Source organism: Bos taurus, chromosome X, assembly GCF_002263795.3.
Source record: "Bos taurus isolate L1 Dominette 01449 registration number 42190680 breed Hereford chromosome X, ARS-UCD2.0, whole genome shotgun sequence".
NCBI lineage: Eukaryota > Metazoa > Chordata > Mammalia > Artiodactyla > Bovidae > Bos > Bos taurus.
The window spans coordinates 134,798,899-134,822,847 of NC_037357.1; the positions used below are offsets into that span (position 1 = coordinate 134,798,899).

At 45.7% G+C, this 23,949-nt stretch overlaps 1 protein-coding gene across 16 annotated transcripts in view; it reads right to left on the reverse strand.

The window, feature by feature from the left end:
* LOC101902122 (uncharacterized) overlaps positions 1 to 23,949 on the reverse strand; it is a 493,329-nt gene that overhangs the window by 387,990 nt on the left and 81,390 nt on the right. The window contains exon 4 of one of the 16 annotated variants that reach the window (XM_059883921.1): positions 8,112 to 9,382. The exons of the other annotated variants lie outside the window; for them this stretch is intronic. The gene's annotated coding sequence lies outside the window, so the exon portion shown is untranslated. Of the gene's footprint in view, positions 1 to 8,111; positions 9,383 to 23,949 lie in introns of those variants that run through there. 16 annotated transcript variants of the gene reach the window in all.

Consider the following 23,949-nt stretch of genomic DNA (forward strand, 5'->3'; position numbering starts at 1 on the left):
CACCGATTCAATGGGCATGAGTCTGAGCAAGCTCCAGGAGTTGGAGATGGACAGGGAGGCCTGCCCTGCTGCAGTCCACGGGGTCACAAAGAGTCGGACACCACTGAGTGACTGAACTGAACTGAAAGCTGGTCCACTTGTTGCACAAAAAGTCCCTATCTGACTAAGGTGCTTTAGTCTTGTTGCTTTGGGGCTTTACGCATTCTGGTCTACCCAGAGCAATCTTGCCTGAAAATTCCCTTCAGTCTTCACTGCATGTTGCTTCATTTCCATCTGGCTCCTTTCTCTGACCTCCTCCATCAATGTGGTCTGGCGGACCTGATTCACTTTGTCCTTTTCAATTCTCCTGCTCCCTTGAAGCAGATCTATCATCAGTGCCTACCCACTCTGCGTCTGTAACATCCTTATAATTCATGGTTTCACAATCAGATACACTGGGCCACTTTCTACCTCTTTTTTATTTTTAAATATTTATTTGTTTGCTTGGCTGCGCTGGGTCTTAGCTCTAGCACGTGGGATCTTTAATCTTCATAGCAGCAAAGGGAAGAGATCACTTATCCTCAGTGCTGAACTGAACCCACGTCTCTCGCATCTCCTGCACGGACAGGCAGATGCTTCACCACTGAGCCACCTGGGAAGCCGAAAGCTAGAGCAGAGGACACCAGACCCTTCGCAGTATCCCGTGGACTCGCCTGTTCAATCAACTGAGCTCCTGCCACTGTTAAATTTGACCAGTGGCTTCTCTGCAAATCCTGTATACTCATGGCAACTGGACTATGCGCTTCCATCTGGGGTAGCTCCTCTGTCAGTCTCCACCTCCAAGCTAGCTTAAGACACAGCTATCCAGGGTTACCACGGATTGAATGGTTCAAGTCTGGGCAGTTTTGAGTGGAAGGAGTTTACACACAGGCCTTGCTCAGGAGCAAAGGGCAAAACCCAAGGGTGTCCTGGACAACCAGGGTTATTTGGCCACTTTTACCCTATTCTGATCACTGACAGAAAATTGTCAAATAAGGCTTTGTCTAATGTAGTTGTGGCACATGGAAAATACTGTCTTGATCAAGAGCCCATCAGTGACTCAATGGACATGAGTTTGAGCAAACTTCAGGAGATGGTGATGGACAGGGGAGCCTGGCGTGCTGCAGTCCACGGGGCTGCAAAGAGTCAGACATGAGTGAGCGGCTAAACAGGAACCAAGAGGCCACGGCAGTCAGCTAAGGCTGGTGTTGTTAAGAAAGGTGTCTCTTGGAGACTTCCCTGGCGATCCAGGAGTTAAGATTTTGACCTTCAATCGGACGGGGCACGCATTCATTCCTTGGTTGGGGAACTAATATCTCACATACCGCATGAAGCAGCCAAATAAATAAAAAAAATTTTTTTTTAAAGAGAGGTGTCTCTTGGAGGCAACGAACTTGCAAAGAACATGCAGAGTAAGCAACGCTGTGCTCCTCTAATCCCTGCGAGGCACCGCTTCTGTGTGATGAATATTCTCACCCCAGGCAGGTACGTCTGCACGGTGGATTTTGTCTGCGGATCCTGACAAGCCGCGCCACTCACAAAACAGGCTCCATGGCTCACGTGTGCGCTCCAAATTCACATGCTCACCTCATTCGTAACAAAGGAGTCCCACGTGCTGGAGGCGAACAGATGAAATGTTTACTGAAGGGAAGACGCAAGTCTAGGCTTGGCTTCAAGATCGTCCAAACCAGAGGGGAGGGTGTAGTGAGATGAGAGGGGCTGGGAGTGCGTGTGTTGTAGCTGAGGGATGGCAAGTTTATTATACTATTTGGTTTAAACAAGTATTTATTTATCTGGCTGGGTCTGGTCTTACGGGCGTCACGTGGGATCTGTCGTTGCAGGGCACCAACTCTCTACTGTGTGCAGGCTCAGCAGCTGTGGCACATGGGCTTAGCCGCTCCGTGGCCATCTCAGTTCCCCTGCCAGGAATCAAGCCCACATCCCCCGCGTTGGGAGGCGGATTATGAACCACTGGACCATCAGGGGTGTCCCCACAAATGGCTATTTCCGTGTGTGTGTAGCTTGAAGCTGTGTGCTGGCCTGGATGTGTAAGGGTGGCTGGACAACAACGCTATGATACTATTTTCTTAACTCTTGTATTTATCTAAAATGCTTCCCGATAAAATCTAAAAAAAAAAAAAAAAATTGCAAACGTGCTTCACCCTAGCCCTTTAAGGCTGTTATCCCCAAATTCAATCATGTCTTCCTGAACTGAGGCAGCCTTGTTTGTGTGTTAGTTACACAGTTGTGTCCAACTCTCTGAGACCCCACGGACTGTAGTCCACCAGGTTCCTCTGTTCATGGGATTCTCCGGGCAAGAATACTGGTGTGGGTTGCCATGCCCTTCTCCAGGGGATCTTCCCCACCCGGGGATGGAACCTGGGTCTCCTGCATTGCAGACAGACGCTTTACTGTCTGAGCCAGCAGGGAAGCCTATAAGTCTATAGGGAGCAACTATAAGTGACCAAGGAAATGTTGTTTATTTTGGATGCTATGAACTGGCATTCATCATTCTACCTATAAAAAAAAAGGATCAAGAAAACTGAAGAATTATCGTAGGCACAAGGCCATCATCACATTGATAATCTGCAGTATCTCAAAACAGAGTTAATTGCAAACATTTATTCTTCTCCTTAAATTCTTCACTTTCCTAATTCTGTTAAAAGTCCTGCCCTTCCTTTCTTGATAGTCAAGGCTTACTGCTCTGAATAACTTGGAACTTTTGATACAAGATATTTTTTTTTAATAAATTGTTTAATTGGAGGCTAATTACTTTACAATGCTGTAGTGGTTTTTGCCATACTTGACGTGAATCCGCCACAGGTGTACATGTGTTTCCCTGTCCTGAACCCCCCTCCCACCTCCCTCCCCATCCCATCCCTCAGGGTCGTCCCAGTGCACCAGCCCCGAGCACCCTGTCTCATGCATCAAACCTGGACTGGCGATCTGTTTCACATATGATAATATACATGTTTCAATGCTACTGTCTCAAATCATCCCACCCTCGCCTTCTCCCACAGAGTCCAAAAGTCTGTTCTTTACATCAGTGTCTCTTTTGCTGTCTCGTATACAGGGTTATTATTACCATCTTTCTAAATTCCATATATATGTGTTAGTATACTGTATTGGTGTTTTTCTTTCTGGCTTCCTTCACTCTGTATACGGGCTCCAGTTTCATCCACCTCATTAGAACAGATTCAAATGTATTCTTTTTAATGGCTGAGTAATACTCCATTGTGTGTATATACCACAGCTTTCTTATCCATTCGTCTGCTGATGGACATCTAGGTTGCTTTCATGTCCTGGCTATTGTAAACAGTGCTGCGATGAACACTGGGGTACGCGTGTCTCTTTCAGTTCTGGTTTCTGGCTATTAATACAAGATATTTTGTATGGAAAGAACACTGCAGACTTCTCTGTGAAAGTGACAAGTAGCGGTTAATCGTGAACAGCGATGGCAAGTTGTATCCCCAGACGCTCCATTATTTCCTGACTGCACTGGAACTGTGGTGCTCGCAGTGCGTAAAGTACAGTAAACACACATGGACACCCTGCTGCACCGTCTGGTATCGGCATTCTGTCCTCCTCACGGGCGGTTGCCACGACTTCTAATAATAACAGCAATAATCACCAACATAAAATTTTGCACTTCCCTGGCGCTCAGTGGTAAAGAATCTACCTGCTGATGTAGGAGACACGGGTTCCATCCCTGATCCAGGAGGATCCCACAGGCCACAGAGCAACTAAGCCCGGAGCCACCACTACTGAAGCCCACACACCCTAGAGCCTGTGCTCTGCAACAAGAGAAGCCTCCGTAATGAGAAGCCTGGAGCGCGGCAGCTAGAGAGTGGCCCCTCACTCCCTGCAACTAGAGACGAGCCCAGACAGCAGTGAAGATGCAGCACAGCCAAAAATAAACAAACACAATTATTCACCAAAAAAATGGCCACTACTCACAATAACACTAGGAGATAGTCTCGTTTCTTGAATACTTAACCCTCCGAAAGCAATTTATGTACATCATCTGACTTTAGGATCCACCCATTACAATCAGAGGAATTATTTTGCCTATTTCACGGTAAGGGAAAATGAGCCTCCCAGAGTTTATACAGGTTGCCCCAAGGTACCCATCTAGTGGCATATTAAAAAGCAGAAACATTTCTTTGCCAACCAAGGTCTGTATAGTCACAGCTATGATTTTTCAAGTAGTCATGTACGGACGTGACAGTTGGACCATAAAGAAGACTGAGCACCAAAGAACTGATGTTTTCAGATTGTGGTGCTGGAGAAGACTCTGGAGAGCCCCTTGAACAGCAAGGAGATAAAGCAGTCAATCTGAAAGGAAATCAACCCTGAACATTCATTGGAAGGACTGATGGTGAAGCTGAAGCTCCAATACCTCTGGTAACCTGATGCAAAGAGCCAGCTCACTGGAAAACACCCTGATGCCGGGAGAGATTGAGGGTAGGAGGAGAAGGAGGCAACAGAGGACGAGATGGTTGGATGGCAACAGCGATTTGACAGGCTTGAGTTTGAGCAAGCTCCTCAAGATAGTGGAAGAGAGAGGAGCCTGGTGTGCTGCAGTCCATGGGGTCACAGAGAGTCGAACATGACTTTTAGGGACTGAATAGCAACAAACAACCCATCCAGCAGGGGACACAGATGACGAGAAGCTGATGAACCTACAGCTCGAGAGCTGAGCTACCATGTCCTTCCCACCGTGTGCCCACTATGTCTATGCCAGGAACACAACAGGTATACAACCATCTTTAAGCCAGTAGATGACATGCATTCCAAGGTAATAACGTTTCAAGATAACAAAATTCTAACTGGTAACGTGCTTTCCTGCTCCCATATGCCTGAGAGCTTAAGAACAGGGATTGAGGGCTTCACTTCTGGTCCAGTGGTTAAGACCCTACCTTGCAGGGCAACCGGACACCTATCCGTGGTGTTCTCTACCTGGTCCAGGAAGATCCCACATGCCGTGGAGCAACTGAGCCAATGTGCCACAACTACAGAGCCCAGAGGCTGCGACTACCAAAGTATGTGCGCCCTAGGGCCTGTGCTCCCCAACAAGAGACAGGCCACCACAAGGAGAAGCCCAGACAAGGCAAGCAGAGAGTAGGCCCTTTTGCCGCAACTAGAGAAAGCCCATACACAGCAGTGAAGACCCACCACAAGCCAAAAATATAAAAAAGAATGACTGAGAATCAGTGGAAGACAAAAACATGGTATGCACCAATGAGGGTATTCATGAATTCATAGTCTATGAGAATTTTGCAGATTTCTGACGGTGAAATGTATTTATCTGACACAGTCAATTCCTAGGCAGGTTGATAAGAAGTGCGGGGGTCCCTGAGGAGAGACGGGTCTGGGGGTCTCGAGGAGGAGATAGAGGTCTGGAATTCTCAAAGAGAACGAAAGGACAAACTTTTTTTTCCCCGTCTACATTCCTTAGTCTTAATCACATAAAATCGTTGTTTTTTTTTTTTTCTTTAAGCTGGGAACTGACGATTACACAAAAAACAACTCAGTTTAAACTCTGTACTAGGGATTATATAACAACAGTGTATCCTGCTTGAGGACAGTTTCTCCTTCCTGAGAACCTTCTGACTAATCCTGGTATCTTAGAATGTGTATTAGGGGAGTGGGTCTGGTAAAATTTTTACGACCTTGAGATATGCTTTTGACTTATTGTAATAGCTAATTAAAAAGTATATAATTCCCTTGCCAAAGACTAGGAAGTGGGGCACTTCCCACCTCCTTCTGATGTCTATGTCAGAAGCTTTCTCTGACCCTTTTCACTGTAGTTAAAACCTCTGCCACCCAAGAGCCCTGAGCGGTCAAGCCAGGTCTCTGGTCCCGAAGCTAAATCTTCTTCTTCAGAGATCAAGAATCTGACATCATTCATCCTAAGCTATCATATCTTGTATCTTGACGTTGGCACTTAACAGGAAAAAAAAAAAAAAACGTTTCACAAGCATCTGGGTCATTTTGTAAATTGAGTGTGTGGTTAATGGAGAGGGGATTCCGTAAATTAGTGCTTCCCTGACTTGTCTGATGATAAGAAGCACTTTGGGGTACTTGTAAAAAGTACTGATCCTTGGATATCAAGCCTGGGAACAGCAAAGCTAAGTGTCTTTGAGAATCATTTTCCCGCTTTGCTTAGTCTATCAGTTGACTAATCCCTGTTGATTCAGGACAAGCAGAGAAAGGCACACACAAGAACAAAGACAAACAAACAAAAAAAAATCACTGTCATATTAGTCTATGGTCCCTCAGTTGCTTTCACCAAAAATATTAAAAAAGAGAGAGAGAGAGAGAGAAACAGACATCTGTCCATCAATATATTGCATCTGCAATTTAGCAAACTTCCAAAGACCAAAGATATTAATTTGGTAACTTGACTGCTTAACAGGAGGGGAAAAAATCCCCCAGGCATATAGATGATTTTGTAAAAATTTCCATCCAGATCTTGACATCAACTATGTACGTGAAAAGATTACTCTGTGAAACCTTCCTAAGTTTGGAGATGATGAGAAGTTTCCATTGGAGGGAGGGGATATATTTATACGTACGGCTGATTCACCTTTGCTGTACAGCAGAAACCAACACAACATTGTAAAGCAATTATCCTTCAATTAAAAATTTAAAAAAAGATTTTTTTCACTGCCCAAGAATTCCTTTAAGAAAATTTGCTTTTGTCAGAAAAGCAAAAATCACCTTCTTCGTTCTACGAAGACAATGCCATTCGATTAGAGAAAAACTGTCAGGGTAGAAGATGCTGAATGTGTTTCAGACTAACATTATCAACATTTAAACTATTCTGGATACTAGGCTATGCTCAAAAGCGGTCAAGAGCACAAGCTTTTGCAGTCTCCACCTCTGACCCCTCACACCAACCATGTATACAGTTTATAGATTTCACGGTTTGAAGGTTCAGAGACACCTTCATAAAATGTCTCTACCTCATAGACATAGATCCAAAATATTACAATAAAAAAATCACAAAATATATGATGCCCCCCCTACCAAGAGTGATAGTCATTAGCATAAATCAGTAGGCTATCAGCCCCCAAAGATATCAGGCATTAAAACTGTCAATGCAGGACGTAAAATAAATATGAATTAAATATCTAAAAAAAAAAAAAAAATAGAATTAGCAACATAAAAAACAAAATACCATAAAAATAGCCAGGAAGATTTTTGAGAAATTAGCAAACAAAATTTTTAAGTGAAAAAAACTTAAAAAAAAAAAAAACCCTAAAACTAAATGGAAGAATTACAGACTAAGATAGCTGAAGAGAATACTAATAGCTTATAATATGCTGCTGCTGCTGCTAAGTCACTTCAGTTGTGTCCGACTCTGTGCGACCCCACAGACGGCAGCCCGCCAGGCTCCCCCGTCCCTGGGACTCCCCAGGCAAGGACACTGGAGTGGGTTAGATTATAATATAGATGTACACAAACAATGCAGAGCGAACTACAGAAAAATGAAGTCGAAACATTAAGCGGAAGTTTTAGATTCAACTGACTAAATATATAAAAAGACCCAAAATATATTTAAATGGGTTTTTTTTAATGCAGAAGAGGCAATATTAAAATAGTGGAGAACTCTGCAGCTTTGGTGAAAGACAAAAATCTTTAGACTCAAAGACCAACCAGTTTCAAGCTGCAAGATTAAAAACAAAGTCCAATCATATGCTAGCCAAATTGGTCATATCAAACACAAGGAGACAGAAATTTTGATGGTAAAATGCATTTAATAGAAAAATATATATATAGTTCATGAAAGACATAAAATCAACTCAAGAAAATTATTTAAAGAAAGTGAAAAGATGGTGATAATAAAGATAGCACCAACTGACAGAGAGAAAGACGTGAAACAGAGTTAGAACAGAGCTGAGTGTTCAGTTTTTTAACAGAAAGGTAAAATTAAAAATCAACTGGAAAACTGTCCCAGAAAAAAAAAAATGAAGCACATATAATTGATGATAGAAATGAACTGGGAAGATAACTACATTATACTCAGTATTTCAAAATTTAAATCATACACATTCCTTTAAAAACATTAACGCCAACTAAAAAAGAAACTGAAATCCTACATTATCAGATACGCATTAAATAAAAATGGTATAACTATGTTTCTGTATAAAGTGTGCATTCGTTATACTCACAAGAAAAAAAAACAGAAAATAAATATCACAGCAAGGTAGAAGGATACAAGATTAATACACAGAAATCAACTCATTTCTTTAATAATGAAATATAAGAAAGGGAATGCAGAAAAAAATGACACAGGTTAGAACTACACCAAAAAAGAAAATATTCAGAAAAGAAATGTCACAATGTGACCAGAGCTTGATAGTTCCCTTCTTTCCTTGGTTTGTGATGCAATCAAAAAACTCTTCCATGTACCCAACAGAGGAGCCAGCAGCCATATATAGGTGCTTTCTGTTCCTTATGTTCAGTCGCTCAGTCATGTCTGACTCTTTGTGATTCTGTGGACTGCAGCACACCAGGCTTCCCTGTTCTTTACCATCCCCTGGAGCTTGCTCAAACTCATGCCCACTGAGTCGGTGATGCCATCCAACCATCTCATCCTCTGCCGTCCCCTTCTCCTCCCGCCTTCAATCTTTCTCAGTCGTCTCCAACTCTTTGAGACCCCATGGATTGTAGCCCACCAGGGCTCCTCTGTCCCTGCGATTCTCTAGGCAAGAATCCTGCAGTGGGTTACCACTTCCTTCTCCAGGGAATCTTCCGGACCCAGGGCTCAAACCTGGGTCTCCAGTATTGTGGGCAGATTGTTTACCAGAGTCTGAGCCACAGCAAGTCCCATATAGACACTCATATTAATTAAAATGGGGCTTCCCTGGTGGGCCAGTGGTTAAGAATTCACCTTCCAATGCAGGGGACGTGGGTTCCATTCCTGCTCCGGGAAGATCCCAAGTGCCTGGGGGCAACAAAGCCAGTGCTTGGCAATGACTGAAGTCCAGGAGTCACAAAAAGAGAATGAGCATAATGAGCAGCCCACACACAACAACTGGAGACTAGCCCCTCACTCACAGCAAAACTAGAGAAAGACCCAGCATGTGGCAAAGTAGATCCAGCATGGCCAAAAAATAAACAATTTTTTTTTAAGAACATTCTTAATTCATTACTTACCACTAAATAAAATTGAAAGCTCAGTTCCTGAGTCATGGCAGTCACAGTTCAAATACTCTCCTTTCCACATGCAGATAGTAAAAGGTATTTTGGGAAAGAGATGCTGGACTAGAATCCATCACGGAGAAATTCACAGGTGAGACAGTCAAATGGAGAGCCTGAGTACCATAAGGGTCTTTTAGGAGGTCAGCAAACTTTTCTGTAAAGAGTTAGAGAGTCCATATTGTAGGCTCTGTAGGCCAAAGAATCTTTTTTTCACAGCTCAACAGTGCTGTCTAACAAACATCTTTCTTTAAGTCTTTTGTCTTACAAAAGTCGCCATAGACCACTTGCCCAGGAGTGTCCATGACTGTCTTCCAATAAAACTTTATTGACAGTACAAGCAGGGGGCCAGACTCATCCCAGAGGCTGTAGTGTGCCAACACCCACAATAGCAGGATGGCCATTCAATGAGCACAGCGCTTTCTCATTTCCTCAGACTGTTCTTCTGCTAATAGGAGAAAATGACTGCATCACAGTAAATTAATATTTTCTCCCCCACCCCCCATAGTACTTCCCTGGTGGCTCAGATGGTAAAGCGTCTGTCTAGAACACGGGAGACCCGGGTTCGATCCCTGGGTTGGGAAGATCCCCTGGAGGAGGAAATGGCAACCCACTCCAGTACTCTTGCCTAGAAAACTCCCATGGACGGAGGAGCCTGGTAGGCTACAGTCCATGGGGTCGCAGAGAGTCAGACACGACTGAGCAACTTCACTTTTACTTTCCCCATAGTACTTGCCAAAACACAACACATTCAACGAAAAAGAAAAAAAAAAATCAGACCAGGACATTTTTTTTTGTCCTCTCTCTCTCCCACAAAAGCTGTCCTGCCCTCTAAATGTGAGTAAGGCCAGCTCTGATGTTTATTACATCTTTCCCTGGGGCCACACTTCACAGACTCCACTGAAGAAAGCACAGCGACCGCATGCAACGGGGGGGCTTGAATTAGAAGCTACCTGGGGAAGGTCACGTCCCTTAAACACACAAACGTTTTCAGACAGAAGAGGGGCTCCTGAGAGGTGAGCAGCGGTGATGCGAGGCTGCCACTGGGGAGCCCTGTTGGAAATGCGTCAGCAGCTTGTTAGGCAGAAACCCTTGACGTCTGCCTCCCGCGCCTCGTAACGAGCCTCCTGCGGTCTCTGGTCCTGTGTTCTTCGTGTGTGCCTCACTCCAGCGAGAAATAAAAGCTCTCTTCCCACCCAACTGGCACAAAGACACTGTTTGGAAAGGCTTTAACTCAGAGCTCAGGGCGTACAGATTTCACAAGCCTCCCCCGATCTCCCCAGTCCAGCCTCGAAGAGATTAATTTAGCAGAACCCTTGGGGCCGCCCCCCCACCCCCCACCACCATCTAGAGATAGAAACACTTGAGGCTCTGTACCCTTTACCAACAGCAGGGCTTGCAGGTACGTGAGCGGAAAACTGCTCAGCGCTCAGCAAACGTGAACACAACACCAACGCGACACAGACAAAGCTCATGTTTACTGAGAAAAAAATTCCGAACCACGGGGATTTCATTCACGTGTAGGGCCGGGTGTCAGGCATGGGTTTCCCTATAAAAACAGTGTGAAACTGTGTTGCTGTTTTTTTTTTAATTTTATTTATTTTTGGCTGCCCTGTGTCTGTCGCTGCACGCAGACGTTTCTGGAGTTGCCGAGGGCCGGTGCTATTCTTCGTTGTGGTGTGTGGGCTTCTTCTTGAGGGGCTTCCCTTGCTGTGGGTAAGGGTCCACAAGCTTCAGGATTTGCAGCTCGGGGGCTCAGTAACTGCGACTCCCAGGCTCTAGGCCACAGGCTTAGGTGCTCCGCAGCGTGTGGGATCTTCCCAACCCAGGGATCACATCAGCGTCTCGTGCATCTCAGGTGTTGCAGGCAGATTCTTTACCACTGAGCATCCTGTGAACTCCCATGTCTTATGGTGGCAGCTTTTAAAAAAAATATTTATTTGTCTCAGCCAGGTCTTAGTTGCAGTATTGTGGGGATCTAGCTGCCTGACCAAGGATCAAACCCAGGCCCCCTGCATGGGGAGCTTGGAGTCTTAGCCAGTGGGCCAGCAGGGAAGTCTCATCATGGTAGCAGTTTTTATGTAGAAGCAATTCATAGCCCTAAGCTATCTCATCTCAATATAATATATCCTATAAGAATTGATAATTGTACCTAAGTTCCAAGCAAGTCAAGGGTTAGGTGTACTAGCCATTTCCTTCCTAGCTGCGTGATCCAAGTCATCCTGAGATGAATCAGGAATGGGAAAGATCTTTATGAGATCCAGCACAGAAAGAACTGTCTTTTAAGGGTTTCATCGATTGATTTAGAGTAGGTATAGGTCGATCTTGTCTTTACATCTTCAGGAGAGGCTCAGGAGAAGTCTTATGTGCAATCGTGTTGGAGAAAAGGAATACAAATGTGGGTGGTTGGGAATCCTGGGTCAGCCGGGACTCGCCCCTCTCTACGCCTGAGGAGTTTATTTTATATTGATTCCGTTTTGACTGTGCTGGGTCTTCACTGCTGTGGTAGAGACTGGGGCATGGAGGAGGGGGGTGCGGCGCTCTTTGCTACAATGCTTGGTCTTCTCCTTGCAGTGACCTCTCTTGTTTTGCAGCACGGGCTCTAGGGTGCAAGGGCTTCCGTAGTGGAAGGTCCCGGGCTCCAGAGCATAGGCTCAGCAGTTGTGGCTGAGTTGCCTTGAGGCAAGTGGGGATCTTCCCGGTCCAGGGACAGAGCCAGTGTCTCCTGCACTGGCAGGCGGATTATTGACTGCCGAGCCACCAGGGACATCCTCCTGCTGAATTTAAACGAGGTGGTTCTCAGGATGGGGGAAGCCGTAAGGCACTGCCCACACCCCCATCCTCGCCTGCCTCTCTTGCTTCTACGTGCCTCTGTGTCTCTAGGCCTGGCCCCTACCCACATTCAGCGCAGGGGACTTTTTCTGCTGTTTCCTCTCTCGGTCCATCACGTTTTTAAAATGTCAAGATAAGAATGTTTCCGGCCACTTTCCCAGTCCTTTCAGTGAGTCAGCAGGGCATCTATATCTGCAGATGGCGGACAAGCACAGTCAGATGGATACAGTACACTCTCTTCTGAATTTGTCTACATGTATCACTTTGATCTGCTAGCTTTAGCTGCTACATTAGAAGGTGACCTAGTTAGTCCTTTCAATCAGCCTTGCAATTAGGGAGATGCATGCATTGCAAGCATTTACAATCAGCTCTAATGTCAGTTCCAAATGTAAGAGAAGCCACTGGTTGGCCAACGAGCAACTCTCCTATGACTTTCTAAGCTTTATCTTGCTGTTGTTTTTCAGTTGCTAAGTCGTGTCCGACTCTTGTCAACCACATGGACTGCACCACACCAGGCTCTCTTGTCCTTCACTATCCCTGGAGTTTGCTCAAATTCATGTCCACCGAGTCGGTGATGCCATCCAACCATCTCATCCTCTGTCGTCCCCTTCTCCTCCTGCCCTCAATCTTTCCCAGCATCAGGGTGTTTTCAAATGAGTCAGCTTTTCGCATCAAGTATCCAAAGTATTGGAGTTTCAGCTTCAGCATCCAGTGAATATTCAAGGTTGATGTCGTTTAGAATCGACTGCTTTGATCTCCTTGCGGTCCACGGGACTCTCAGGAGTCTTTTCCACCACAATTTAAAAGTATCAATCAATAAATCAAAAAAGCTTTATTGCTGCTATTGTTTTTCTCCAGGTCCCACAGGAACTAACATTCTTCATGAAGCTTCAGAGTCAAATGTTCGGGTCACATTAAACTAGAATTTCCAGCAAGCAAACTGTCCAGCATTACTGAGGACCTGAGAAGCCGAGAGAGAAACTAACCACATGGCACTTACATTGTTTATGAAATGAATCTATTTTCCCTCTCCGTGGTAACCAAGTTCAAAACGCACATGTATTTTGCGACAAGATCTTTCCCTTCATTCTTTAGGATGTTTTGGTATTAAAAGCTCTAACATCCGTCAAGGATGCAAAACAGGGGCTTTCCCCATGGTCCAGTGACTAAGAATCTGCCTGCCAGTGCAGGAGACGCGGGTTTGATCCCCGCTCAGGGAAGATTCCACGTGCCGTGGAGCAACTAAGCCTGCACCCCACGACTACTGAAGCCCGCGTGCCTTAGACCCTGTGCTCTGCAACAAGAGAAGCCACCCCAGTGAGAAGGCCCTGCACCTCAACTAGACAGAAGTCACCACTGGCCACAACCAAAGCAAGTCACGGTGCAGCAACGAAGATCCACACAGCCAAATAAATAAATATATATATATAAATTTGAAAAAAAAAAATTAAACAGCAACTCAAGTTTGGTCTTGCTGCTGCTGCTGCTAAATCTCATCTGATTGTCCCAGACCCCAGCTCTCACCTCTGCTCAGCTCTTACGGTCTTGGTGCCTTCTTGAGTATTTATCACCTTGAGCATATTGATCATCTTTGTTAAACCAATCATGATCAACTGGCCCCAAACATGTCTCCGTGTCCTCCTCCACTCTGTGTTTCTTCCCAACTTTCTTGCTGGTCACACCACAGTTCTGCCGGTCACCAGGACACTTAGAACCTACGGTCATCTTTGATGGTTCTATTTCCTTTTACTTCTGTTGGCACAAGTTTGCTGCATACCTGTTAACATAAAGTGTCGGGCAAGATTTTTTTTGAAATATTCTCTTGATTTATTCCTTCCTCTGTTGGAGAAGACTCTTGAGAGTCCCTTGGACTGCAAGGAGATCCAACCAGTCCATTCTGAAGGAGATCATTCCTGGGATTTCTTTGGAGGGAATGATGCTGAAGCTGAAACTCCAGTACTTTGGCCACCTCATGGGAAGAGTTGACTCATTGGAAAAGACTCTGATGCTGGGAGGGAATTGGGGGCAGGAGGAGAAGGGGACGACAGAGGATGAGATGCTTGGATGGCATCACTGACTCGATGGACGTGAGTTTGGATGAACTCCAGGAGTTGGTGATGGACAGGGAGGCCTGGCATGCTACGATTCATGGGGTTGCAAAGAGTCGGACACGACTGAGCGACTGAACTGAACTGTTTATCTCAACAGCCAATTGTTTTCTCCTTAGTCAACATGGAAGACTCCTCATTTCAGAGCAGGAAAATCCCCAGAGTCTAAATTCCCAAGTCATTCGTCTGCAAAGCAGTCCTGAACTACCTATGTTCTTGTTCTTAGGGGGAAAAAATTAATATTTTTATTTAACTATTCAATTCAAATATTATTCAATATTAAATAATATTTAATATTTCCTACTTCACGACATCTCTTTGAGCTCATTTGCTGTTACAGCTGGCATAGTCTGGCACTGCAGAACAATCGCGTATATCACTGCCAACATCATATATTTCATATACTGCATTCCCAACTATGTTATAACAGGTGAAGTGAAGTCAAAGTCGCTCAGTTGTGTCTGACTCTTTGCGACCCCATGGACCATAGGAATTCTCTAGGCCAGAATACTGGAGTGGGTAGCCTTTCCATTCTCCACGGGACCTTCCCAAGCCAGAGATCGAACCCAGGTCTCCAGAATTGCAGACAGATTCTTTACCACCTGAGCCACAAGGGAAGCCCAATGTTGTATGAACTTCGCAAGTAAAAAGAAGCTAAAAATGTATACTCTTCCTAAACCCAAATGGCTAGCTAGTCCCTTTTAGCCCAATTTCACCATTAACTGTCCAACTTGCTTTTCCAATTACATGAATTTCCCAACATCTGAGAGTTCAGAAGCTATGAACGACTTCTACAAATAGCAGGAGTCATTAAATTAAGCATCTCCCTTTACCTGACTTTAGAAACTGCAAACTTTTGCCGGGTTATGTGGGAAAACGTCCAAGTTAACCTCATGGGTCATTATCGGACATGAGGAAGAAAATACTCTCCGTACTTTGGGCCATCGAGTGAAGCTTCTCCATTTCGGCCCATTTTGCTGAAAGCATGTGCTTCCACATGGTTCCTCTCTGACTCAGACTTTAGACAAGAAACCGTGCCGATCGGGTCTCAAGCCAGAGCAGGCATCATATGATGTGCAAATTATAGCAGCTAGTTGTTTGCAGGTGACTCTGTGAGCTTCCCGGGTGGCACAGTCATAAAGAATCCACCTGCCAATGCAGGAGACGCAGGTTTGATTTCTGGGTCGGGAAGTTCCCTTGGAGAAGGAAATGCCAACCCACTCCAGGATTCTTACCTAGGAAATCCCATGGACAGTGGAGCCTGGCGGGCAAAGAGTCGGACACGACTTAGCGACTGAACAACAACAGCAAAAACCACGAGTGTTGTTCTTCACTGGGCTGTGACATAACCTCCAGGCAGCTCCCTAAGGAGAAAGCCACCAGGAATGAGATGCAGACAGGGAGTTTTTGGATGGCCCCACGGGCAAGGCAGGATGGAACGGGAGGGCCTCGGGCTCTTTGGTCTGATCGTATCCATCAGTTTCTTTCTCAGCGGTCAACAAGAGGTGAGTGTCACAGAGGGGACCCCTGGGAGAGATGAAAAGCAGCCCTAGGGGATCCCGACCTCTGAAACGTAACCCCTGTGTCGTCTTTCAAAGGAGGGCTCTTTGAGGGTGAGTATCATCGGTCACCTTCAAACGGAACCTTTCATCTGTCCGGCTCAGCCCGTGGAATCCGCCCTGTTACTGATGGTTTGGCGATAAGGGCCATCAAGAAAGGAGCCCTGTTCATGATGGGGGGCCTGCTGAGGATGCTGGGGTCTCGGCCATGCACCTGTCAGCAGGAGTCCCTACCAGGGTGGGACCTGCCCAGGAAGCACAACCCACTCAGTGGGCACAGTGGCCCGTGTCAGCCTCAGTCTGCAGCTGCCAGCCATGCAGGGAACTTCTGAGACTCGGCAGGAGCAAGCTGGCATGCCGCGGAACCAGAGTAGGCACCGAGGAGCCAGCAAGACAAACTCAGATGCACACGCCCACCACGCGGTGGGGAACACCTGCTCTCTGCAACCTCCAGATACCATCAGCTGCTCTTAAAATGACAGAATGATCACAAACCACGGGGCCTGTGGTTTGTAAATGTAAATAATGTCCTGGGTGTTAGTGGCTCGGTCGTGTCCGACTCTTGGTGACCCCATGGACTGGGGCCCACTTTGGTCCTCTGTCCGTGGGATTCTCTGGGCAAGGATACTGCAGTGGGTTGCCATGCCCTCATCCAGGGAATCTTCCCGACCCAGGAATCAAAGCCAAGTCTCCCACGTTGCAGGCAGACTCTTGACAGCCTGAGCCCACCAGGGAAGCCCTTAGTGGAGGTGTGAATCTGCAGTTCATGTAGCCGCAAAGGGAATAACACTAATTGCATCATATATATTTACTCTTTCCCAATTATGCTAAACTTCATTCAAACTGCCCAGGATAATTAAAAAAAAAAAAAAAAGATATTTGTATTCAAATGATCTGCTTCTATTTGCAGAAAGAGGGGTGAGAAGGTAAAACCCAAGTTGTTCCTTACGACTATAAATGTAAAAAATAATACACATGGGAGTGCTAAGTCGCTTCCGTCGTGTTCGCCTCTTTGCGACCCTTGGACTGTAGCTCATCAGGCTCCTCTGTCCATGGGATTCTCCAGCAAGAATACTGGAGTGGGTTGCCATGCCCTCCTCCAAGGGATCTTTCCAATTCAGGGATCGAACCCATATCTCTTACGGATCCTACATGGGCAGGCAGGTTCTTGACCACTGGTGTCACTTAGGAAGCCCAAATACACATGCAGAGTGCCTACTCAACCCTGGATTACTTAACTAGTGGGCTTCCCTGCTGGCTCAGTGTTAAAGAACCCGCCTGTCAAAAACGAGATGCAGCTTAGATCCCTGGGTGGGGAAGATCCCCTGGAGGAAGAAATGACAACCCACTCCAGGATCCTTGCCTGGAGAATCCCATGGACAGAGGAGCCTGGCGGGCTACAGTCCACGGGGTCACAGGAGAGATGGACACGACTTAGCAACTCAACAACAACAACAATTAACTAGATAGTAAGGGAATTAACCTTCATGCATTATTCTTCCAAATACTGCACAATTAGCCATCATTCCCCAGAGCTCCAAGGCGATTTTATAAATCTCATGGTGTACACATGTGTTATGCATTGCAAGATAAGTTCCAAACAGAAGCAGAGAAACTCCCTTTTCCTGGACAATTCCCACGTGGCAACATCTGAGCCATAGTTTTAGTTTGCCCTTAAACCAAGAGGTACTGGGACTTCCCTGGTGGTCCAGAGGTTAGAATCTACCTTGCAGTGCAGGGGAGGCAGGTTCGACCCCTGGTCGGAAAATGAAGATCGCACGTGCCTGGGGGCAACTTAGCCCTCCAGCACCTCAAGTAGACGGCCCATATTCTGCACCTGCTGAACCCACACACCTCAACTAGACAGCCTGAGTGCCGGAAAGAAAGATTCTGCATGAAACAAAGAAGGCCCTGCCTGCCACAGCTAAGACCCGAGGCAGCCAAGTAAATAAACGTCTATATATATATATATAAACATAGACAGCATACTAAACCTAGACAGCGTATTAAAAAGCAGAGACGTGACTTTGCCAACAAAGATCCATCTAGTCAAAGCTGTGGTTTTTCCAGTAGTCATGCCTGGATGTGAGAGTTGGACCATAAAGAAAGCTGAGCGTCGAAGAATTGATGCTTTTGATCTGTGGTGTTGGAGAAGACTCTTGAGAGTCCCTTGGACTGCAAGGAGATCCAACCAGTTCATCCTAAAGGAGATCAGTCCTGGGCGTTCATTGGAAGGACTCATGTTGAAGCTGAAACTCCAATCCTTTGGCCACCTGATGTGAAGAACTGACTCATTGGAAAAGACTGATTCTGGGAAAGATTGAAGGCGGGAGGAGAAGGGGACGACAGAGGATGAGATGGTTGGGTGGCATCACCGACTTGATGGAAATGAGTTTGAGCAAGCTCCGGGAGTTGGTGATGGACAGGGAAGCTTGCTGTAGTCCATGGGGTCACAAAGAGTCGGACACGACTGAGCAACTGAACTGAAGTGATCAGAACCCTTGGATCAATGTTAAAAATAAAAAAGTAAGGCACTGAAGCTGATTATTAGAAGTCTTTTCCTGCTTTCACGATGCATCCTGGTTGGTGTTTGGTCCACGCTAAACCTGTCTGGGACTCAAATTTTCACTCTAGCAAGAGTCTTCTAGGGTGCTTAGGGGGCTGGTGTCGAAAGCCATTTTCATAGTAGATGTTTTTGTTCAGTTGCCGAGTCACGTCTGACTCTTCATGACCCCGCGGACGGCAGCACGCCAGGCTTCCCTGTTCTTCACCATGTCCCGGAGTCAGCCCAAGTTCCTGGCCATCGAGTCGGTGATGCCATCCAACCATCTCATCCTCTGTCGTCCCCTTCTCCTCCTGCCTGCAATCTTCCCCAGCATCAGGGCCTTTTCCAGAGTCGGCTGTTCACAGCAGATATCCGAATATCAAATCACAAATGCCATCTACTATGCACACACTGCGTATAGACCTCAGCTCACTTTTTAAAATTGAGTATATTTAACAATTTACACATAAATCTGGGGCCTGTGCTCTTCGTTTGTTTCTTTGTTGGTTGGTTTTGGCTGGGTTTGGTTGCGGTGTGCCGGCTTTCTCGAGTTGCAGTGAGTGGGGCTACCCTCCACTCGTGGTGTGCGGGCTTCTCCCTGGGCTGACTTCTCTTGTTTCAGAGCACAGGCTCCGTACTTGTGGCGCATGGGCTTAGCTGCCCTGTGGCACGTGGCATCTTTCTAGACCGACATGTCCTCTGCACTGGCGGATGGATTCTTAACCACTACACCACCAGCAAAGTCCTGGGACCTATACTTTAAAGCAGGGGATTAAATCCTGTCATTTTGAAAGACTACATTCACTACATTAGTTCACCTTCTTTAAGTCAAATTTGGTATCCAGAGATTCTATTTTTCTTCTCCACGTATTTCCTGGTAACTGTCCTACTTTAAATAACCAACTTCTCTAATGGACGTCTTTAGCAAGTGATAGCTGCTGTACCTTGTTACTGATGAACACAGGAAAAAGCTTGAGAGTTTGATACCAAGCATCCTAGTCTGGGCTTCCGTGGTGTCTCAGGAGGAGTCTGGAGGGTCTACAGGGTCGCAAAGAGTCAGAGACAACGAAGCAACTAAACACCACCACCCTGGTCTAGCATTTGGACTGTTGAATTCTCTACAGAAAAAAATAAAGTACAACCCCAAACTTCAAAAGACAAAGCACTGCGCTTTGTATCTCTGCTCCCAGACTTTGTAAGTGTCTCTGCTCCCAGACTTAATTAAGTATTTCTGCCCTTGACCAGCCTTTCTCTTCAAGGGTGTAACACAACTTAAGAGAAGAAGGAAGAGGGTGAAAGAGACGGGGAGGGAGAAAGGAAATTTGCATGTGTGCTTAGACGCTCAGTCACCTTCAACTCTTTGCCAAAATTTAAGAGTTGTAGCCACCCCCCTCTCAAAAAAAAAAAAAAAAAGTATTAAAAGAAGAAGAGGAAGAAAATCACAGGAATTTTATGTGTTGTCTGTGCTGGGCATGGGACTCTTTTGTCGGAGTCCCTAGGGCCCTATGCTGCCTGCTATCTCCCTTGGGACCTATGGAGGAAGCAGGCTTCCTATGTTTAGGGTTTCCTGGAAAAGGGTGTGATAAAGGTGCCAGGTAAACTATAGGACTCACAGTTAAACGTGCATTTCAGATAAACAGCTAAAACACAAAACAAAACATCGAGACGTCACACAGGCTTGCAGTTTCCATCAGCTGCAAAAACACAGCTGCTGTTGGAGTGAAAGAGAAGAAGGAAGCAGGAGAAGTATAAGTTGAGAGCCGTAACCCAACACACGAGGCGTCTGGAGGCCACGGAACATGAAGGCCAACAGTCTACGGCAGCCACGTCTACAGGGAGGACGCTCTCTGAACCACAGGCTCAAACAAGACCAAAGGCTCATGGCCGGGATGCTGGAGCTCTGGACACCTCAATGTCCAGGCTGTCCTCTAAAATAGAAACATTTTATAAGTATTTTTTCTTCTGCAAAAATGGATAACATGCTTTTAAAAACACACCTGTTTTAAGAGGCTTCTGTTATCAATGAAATTAACACATATGGGAAGCCTCCATCAAAGATGCTTGCTTCTTTTTTTTTTTTTGCTTTATTTTTAATTGCAGTATAAAGCATTTCGTAATAATATAAAGTCTTATATGCTTTCCCAGGTGCCTACTTTAATTACAAGAAAAAAGAAAAATACGGTTTTACATGCATCTACATGCCTCCATTGGAACACTGCAGAGACAAACGTCTGCATGTCAGAAATCTGAACCATTTATATCTGAGGGGAAAAAAAATCTAGCCATTTACCTCTGAGATGAAACAAAAATGCTTTTGAGGTGCGGCTCAGACAGAGGAGCAGTGCTCAGTGAGTTCTGAGTCACCTTGAGTTCATCATGGATCCACAGACGACGAAACACTCTGTCAGTTGGCTTTCCCCAGGAGCAGGACAAGTGTAATGTTTTTAGAGGCTTCTTATGTTACCTGCAGGAGAAGGACATGGCAACCCACTCCAGTATTTTTGCCTGGGAAATCCCATGGACAGAGGAGCCCGATGGGCTACCGTCTACAGGGTTGCAAAGAGTCAGACATGACTGAAGCGACCAAACAGCAATACGTTACTCACATATCTCGATAGCAACCGACTTCAAAGGCACACGCTACACCACTCGAGTCCAGAGTCACACAGGCAGTATCAATATTTTGTATATGTGCTGCCGAAGCGAGCACAAGTATCAATATTTTGGTTTCACTTCAAAAGCCCCTGGTACAATGGTCCTGATAACGAACTTCTTTTAGAAAATCAAATTCCCATAATTTCACGGGATTAACAGGATTTCCTGGCTACTGCACTCTTCACTGAGTAAAACCTTCCCAGAAATGCTTCTGTTATCCTGGTTGCTGGTAGTACAGCCAAAGCCACAGAGAGCATACCAACAACACCATCAGGAATAACAAGAGATGCGGGCAGGAAGATGAATGAAATCTTTGCCCAGTGGATGCTTTTAAGGTACAGGACCTCTCAACAATGACTGTTATAACCTCATTAATACAATCCTTCGTTACTTACCCGGACCAGACTTGAAAACGAAGAAGGAAGAGAATGTCCAAAAAAAGACACTTTCGATGACGTACCAAAGCTTGTGCCAAAACCAACATCGATCATATGCTGAAATCTCTTCTTGAAACATTGTCTGGCAGAATCTCTCCTGCTAGCGTGCGTGAAAATCAAGAGTAACACTTCTCCAGATCCTTAAATCTCAGAAACGCCTTTTATGGGGTGTGACTATGCTGCCCTATTAGACAGGGGTTGGTTTATTTCACAGACACTAGGGGCCTTTGGCGCTCAACTTAGGTTTACTGAACTAGATTCTGCTAGCGTGCAGTGCAGATCCGTCCACATGAAGAACCTTCAGCTAGCGCTTTAAAGCTAATCCTGCGGCTCACCATAGTATTATGTAGTCCACTACTTGTAAACTGATGATTTTGATAAATGCTGACAGCTTTATTTTTTAACGTTTATTTACTTTTAATTCAACGATGACTGCTTTACGTGAGAGTGTTGGTTTCTACCAAACACACACCTGAATCAGCCATAAAAATCCTGACAGTTTTAAAAAGCTATATTCTGAAAGGACTTCTTTTGTCCAAGGTACATTTCTCCCCCCCACCACCTTTTTTTTTTTTCGTATTTGAGGTTCTCTTTTATTTGATACACTCCCGTCTTGCAAGGCTTATCTCTTAACTGTTCACTGGTTCTGGAAAAAGAAATTTAAAAACCCACAAGAGTCCATTTCTAAAGGACAGAAAGAGAGGGTCTTTCTGTCTTCCAAAGCAGCTCTGAATCCACTCTGTTCATGAATCTGGAGGGCGAGCATTCAGGTAACAAGAATTTGGGTAGTGATGGACAATTCATATAGCCTGTTTAGCTCGTATATATTTATTTAATTTTATTCATTTTTTACATTAATTTTTAATTTCTGGCTTCTCTAGGTCTCTATGGCTGCACGTGGGTTTTCTCTAGTTGCAGCGAGCAGGGGTTACTATCTAGTTGTGTTTCTCAGGCTTCACATTTCGGAAGCTTCTCTTGTTACAAAGAGTAGGCTTGGGGGCTCAGTAGTTCTGGCAAACGGCTTAGTTGCTCCACGTCATATGGAATCTTCCCAGAGCGGGGATCAAACCTGCATCCCCTGCGCTGGCAGGCAGATTCTTAACCACTGAACCATCAGGGAAGTCTCCATTTGTTTATCTGTTTATTTGGCTGTGCCGGGTCTTAGCTGAGACACATGGAATCTCCGAGTTTCTGCAAAGCAAACTCTTGGTTGTAGCGTGTGTGATCTCGTTACATGACCAGGGACTGAATCCAGGCCCATGGGATGCAGTGATCGCTCTGAAATCCTGATTTCAATGCCTGTGGATCCATACCCAGAAGTGTAATTGCTGGATCCCACAGGAGTTCCGTTTGTAAATTTTTTCTAAGGATCCTCTGTAGCATTTTCTGTAGTGGCTGCACCAATTCCCATTCCCATCAACAGTGCATGAAAGTGAAAGTTGCTCAGTTGCATCTGACTCTCTGCAACCCCATGGACTATACGGTCCGTGGAATTCTCCAGGCCAGGATATGGGAGTGGGTAGCCGTTCCCTTCTACAGGGCATCTTCCCAACGATCCAACCTAGGTTTCCCGCATTGCAGGCAGATTATTTTTTTTACCAGTTGAGCCACCAGGGGAGCCCAAGAATCCTGGAGTAGGTAGCCTTTCCCTTCTCCAGGGGATCCTCCAGACCCAGTGATCAAACTGGGGTCTCTTGCATTGCAGGCAGATTCTTTACCAGCTGAGCCATCAGGGAAGCCCTTGGTAGATATGTAACTGACTCCACAAACGGATGGCTGATTAACAGGCCAGTGTTACAGCCGATGCTGAACTTGTAGAGATATGGGGTTTGGGTGGCCATGAACACATTCCTCAACTCCAACTTGTGTGACAGCATCTTTGGCTACCTGGGTGACGATATGGGTGTTCCAGAGGATGTTATTTGGAAAGAACAGACAATGAGTTAGCAAAGAGGATCCAGGGATTTCCCTGGTGCTCCAGTGGTTAAGAATCCACCTTCCAGTGCAAGGCGTGCAGGTTTGATCCCTGTTCGGGGAACTAAGATCCCACATGCAGTGGGCCAACCAAGCTCTCGCACCTCAGCTACTGAGCCTGCCCTCTGGAGCCCACGAGCTGCAGCTACTGAGCCTGAGAGCTGCAATAAAGATCCTGAGCACTGCAAACAAGACAGGACACTGCTGTAAATAAATAAATTAAAAAAAAAAAAAAAAAGGATCCATATCTCAACCCTTTGGAACAAGCCCCTAAGAGGAGCAAGACGTTTACTTTTTTGAGAGGGCACACACATTATATCGACATCAACAGAGACTCAAAAATAACAAATAGCACTGAAACATACACATTGCCCAATGGAAAACAGAGAGCCAGGGGAGTGTGCTTTATGATGCAGGGAACCCAAAGCTGCTGCTCTGTGCCAACCTGGAGGGGTGGGATGGGCGGGAAGGCTGGGGGGAGCCGTGTTAAGGATGCGGAGGGACACATGGATGCCTGTGGCCGATTCATACTGTCAGTCAGTCAGTTCAGTCGCTCAGTCGTGTCCGACTCTTTGCGACCCCATGAATCGCAGCACGCCAGGCCTCCCTGTCCA